The following is a 4,793-nucleotide window of genomic DNA, read 5'->3' as shown; positions in this document are numbered from 1 at the left end:
GGGGAGACCCTAGTTTCAACAGCCAGTGCCTGCCCCTTGAGCATCCGCAGAACCATATACCTGGGAAGGGCTGGATACGCAGCTCTGGAAACTAATGCAGGTGGATCTGCTGATGTCTGAACAAAAATCTGCCATGATGCTCCTGCCACGAAGGAATCCAAAGGTACAATCACCCATTTAGAGCTGGTGAAACCTGTTATAATAAAATTGTAGAGGGAAGAGAGAGGCAGGGTTGCAATTGCTAAGCAGATTTCATCTGGCAGTATCATAGTAGTGGCCAGTCAGAAATAGCTTAAAGGAGTGCCTATGATATTATGGTAAATGAACACTAAATCAGTTATGTATTTCTACCTGATAAATATGGACATTTAGTTATTATACAAAAAAACCCACATAAACTCAGCAGGCCCAAATAACAGTGTTCACTAGGAATCGCTCACCACATGCAAACCCAGTCATGAAATCATTGTCACATACATACAGAATGACAGAATCATTAGGGTTAGATGGAACCTTTGGAGATCACCTAGTCCACCCTCCCTCCCAACATAGGGCCTCCTAGAGGAGGTTACATAGGAAGGTGTCCAGGTGGGTTTTGAATGTCTCCATAGAAGGAGACTCCACAACCTCCCTGGGCAGCCTGTGCCAGTGCTCTGCCATCCCCAGCATAAAGTTCTTCCTCATGTTGAGGTGAAAGTTGTGTTTTAGTTTATGGCCATTGTTCCTCATCCTGTCACGGGGAACCACTGAAAAGAGTCTGGGAGCATCCTCCGGGCAACCACCTTTGAGATATTGATACGCATTAATGAGATCCCATCTCAGTCTTCTCTTCTTTAGAGAAGGCCCAGCTTGTGCAATCTCTCCCCATAAAAGGGATGCTCCAGACCCCTGGTCATCCTTGTGGCCCTCCGCTAGACCCTTTCCAATAGTTCCTTGTCTGTCTTGTACTGAGAAGCCCAGAACTGGACGCAGTACTTCAGATGTGGCCTCACTAAGCCAAGTAGAGGGGGAGGATCACTTCCCTCGACCTGCTGGCCACACTCCTCCCAGTGTTCCCCAGGATACTCTTGTCCCTCCTGGCTGCAAGGATACAGTGCTGGTTCATAGTCAACTTATCATCCACCAATACTCCCAGGTCCTTCTCAGCTGAACTGCTCTCTAGTAGGTCAGCCCCCAACAGTCCTGCTGCCATGGGCTTCGGAAAGAGGAAATACACCAACACCCTGGAAGAAAATCTTACGATGCTACTCACAGGTCCAGCATGATACAACAGCAGAGCAAGACGACTGTGAAAGATAATCCTCGTGGTAACATGTGTGCATTACGCTCTGGGTGAATTCCCAATTAATTGCAATTTTGTATGGAAATACTCTTCCAATTATATAAACAGAAATTACCAGCAATAACAAAACATAATGCTTGGCTTCAGCTGATGCCAAATGTTTAGACACTTTAGTGGACACCTGTCTCAATATTTGTTTCAGCTGTCACTTGGTAGGACTGTTACAGATTTTATGTTTCATCTGTTAATTCTGAAATATTTGCCATTATGATGCCCTAAGCAAAGCTATTGGTTGCTCACTCTTGCCTTATTTATATCACTAAAGCTGAATTCCAGCTCACAAAAACATGCCAAGATCACTGAATTTAAAGAGTTAATTCATAGAATCATAGTGCAGTTTGGGTTGGAAGGGACCTTAAAGATCACCTAGTTCCAGCTCACTGCCATGGGCGGGGACACATTCCACTAGACCAGGTTGCCCAAAGCCCCATCCAACCTGGCCTTGAACACTGCCAGGGATGGGGCAGTTACAGATTATCATTTAAAACTCTGAACCAGAACAAACAAGCCCCGAAACCCATAAGCAGCAGCCTATTATTATAAAACATACCTAGAGGCCTATATTTGCTGTCAGACAAGCTGTAATACTTCCTCTAGGAATTGCTCTAAATCTGGGCTAATCATTTGTAATATGAAGTGGTGACAGGAATATCATAAACAGAACAATCCAAATGACACATACACAGAATATTTTCCTGGTTTGAAATGTGCCAGAAAAGAGACTGTTGTGAAGCTATATATGGATATTCTGTAAGTAAAAATCTTGTCTGCAAGTAAAATTTTGTTATTTTTTTCTTTAGTTTTAAGGACCGGATGAAAAACTAAAACTCAGTCCTTCATTGAGTCTTAAAGGAGAATGTAAACATATTATTTTGGTTCTTACTTAAGTTAGAATATTTCTATAGGTTTAATGAAACTGTAGCTCATCTACAGATGAAAATACAAAACCTGTAGACCCCAGAATTTCTGGTTGCCATCTGACATCTAACTTCTCTTCATAATCTCACTTTTGTGAGATATCTACAACATCAAGTATTTTCCCTTTATAAACTAGACTTCAAATAAAGCAAAATTAACTCATGGGAATTGAATCTAATAAAGCAAGGAGTAAAATGACAGCATCACCTAACAACTGAGACTTCATGCTCAAATCTCTTGTGGAGCAAGAGCTTTGTTACCAGGAGAAAAACTGATTCTTACTTTGTATAATATTTCATCCACTGCTAAAGCTGAATATTGTATTGCCATTTTAAGACTGTGGATCACAGAGAAAGCAACAAGATATAGAATTTAGATAAAGCTGAGCTATTTCATATCTTTAGCAGTTACCTTCACATTTAAATGCAGAATTACATAAGGCTGGCATTTGGATGCAAAAATGTTCTCTTACCACTTCTCCAAACAACAGGGAAGTTTGTGTAATTACAGGAGATTTGCTGGCTGGTTTGCCACCTGCAGCGATGCCAAACAAGAAGGGGAACAGCCATCATGCATCTGTGACAGGTCTGCATGCTGGTGAGTTCAGAAACAGTCTATACAAAGAAGTCAGGGTACTACAGTAATATAGTATGCTACACTAGTTATGATAGCATTGCAAAAACAATAAAAAAGGTAGTTTTAAAGGTAATTCACTGGTCTTATCATATTCAATGAGTCAAGCAGGTATTTCATTCCCCGGTTGTCGGAAAGAAGGAAGTAAAAAACCAAGGCACCACCAAAATACAACTAACCTTCTTCCAACTTCTTAACCTTGACTTCCTGCAAGCCCATCTGAGAGCTCCACAAGTGAACTTGGTCTGACTCAGGAAATCACATTTCAAGTCAAACACATCCTACCCCAAGGTGAATCATTAAGGAAGACCAATGACAGGAAAATAATTGAAAGTCTGGTTTTGCTCTTTGCACCATCTGGAAACAATCTCCATTTGGAGAGCACATGTACTTTTTTACATGGTTTCCATGAGCCTCCTCCTCATCAAACATATCAGTATGCTTACCACAGTAAGTAAGCATCCTGGGGAATTCTTCTTATCCTGCATGTAGCCAAATAAAGGCTAACAGAGACAACATCATCACTTGATTGCATGCAGGTTTATACAATTCCATAGCTTTTCTCAACTCTGTCCACTCAATAAGCTAAATATTTTCCTGAGATTCCTACACCAGTAAGTACACTATCAGCTGTGCTCCCCGACTGTGGTGCCCTGATTCACAGGAGCTGCAGTTCTCCTGGCTTACACTATTCTTTCCCTTAGTCCAATAACCCTAACTGAACTACATCCAATCTGCCCCTTAGAATGTGATTCACCCAAGCGTTTCTCTTCTTTTTGAAATGTGTGACTTCTGTGCTGTCCTTAACACAGCACTGTCTAGTGCTAAGTTCAGGACATGGTGTGCTGGTTTTGGCTGGGGTAGTTTTGTTCATAGTAGCTGGTATGGGGCTATGTTTGGATTTGTGCTGTTTTCAGTGTTGATAACAAGAATGTTTTAGTTATTGCTGAGTAGTGATTACACAGCATCAAGGCCAACTGTGTTCCTCATACTGCCAAGTGAGTAGGCTGGAAGTGCGGAAGGGAGGGGACACAGGCAGGGCAGCTGATCTCAACTGACCCAAGAGATATCCCATACCATATGGTGTAAGGCTTGGTGTATAAAGCTGGGGGAAGGAAGGGGGGACATTCAGAGTGACATTCATCTTCCCAAGTAACTGTTACACATGCTGCAGCCCTGCTTGCCTGGAGATGGCTGCCTGCCTGCCCCTAGAAAGTGGTAAACGAATTCCTTAGTTTACTTTGTTTGTCCATGTGGCTTTTGCTTTACCTGGTAAACAGGCTTTATCTTAATCCATGAGTTTTCTCACTTTTACTCTTCCAATTCTCTCCCCCATCCCACTGGACTGGGGGAGGGGGGACAACAACAACAGTGAGCGAGTGGCTATATGGGGCTCAGTTGCCAACACATAGCCCAACACTGCAGACCAGAGCCATGGGGAAAGACTCAGACCCCACCACAGATCCTGTACTACATGGCATACTGGATATCGTGGTCTGTGATCCAGGAGTAAGGTGCTGCTGCAATTATCACGGTCATTGTTATCTAGCAAGAGCTACTGCTTCTTCCAGGAATGTAAAGAGAAGGGAGAACATAACAACACTTCAGACAGTTCTTTGCTCCTGCCACATCAGACACATTTAGACCCCACTGCTTCTGCATGCAATGGACCAGAACATGTTGGTTTAAAGTCAGAGTGCTAGAAAAGTGGCTTTGGAATGGTTTTGAAAAGTGCTTCCAGTGTCATATTTCATTTCTCCGCTGCTTCAATTATTTCCTTCCTTTGTGCTTCAGATTCCCTGAGCTCTTAGAGAGTTCTCATGGTTTATTCACTCTTACCCCTAGACCTCTTTGTCTTGCAATCCACTTCTATGTCATTGCTCTCACCTCCACGTTTCAT

This window comes from Nestor notabilis, unplaced genomic scaffold (assembly GCF_000696875.1).
Source record: "Nestor notabilis isolate BGI_N333 unplaced genomic scaffold, ASM69687v1 scaffold7158, whole genome shotgun sequence".
In the NCBI taxonomy this organism is placed as follows: Eukaryota; Metazoa; Chordata; class Aves; order Psittaciformes; family Psittacidae; genus Nestor; species Nestor notabilis.
Note: the sequence above shows the minus strand (reverse complement) of the source record.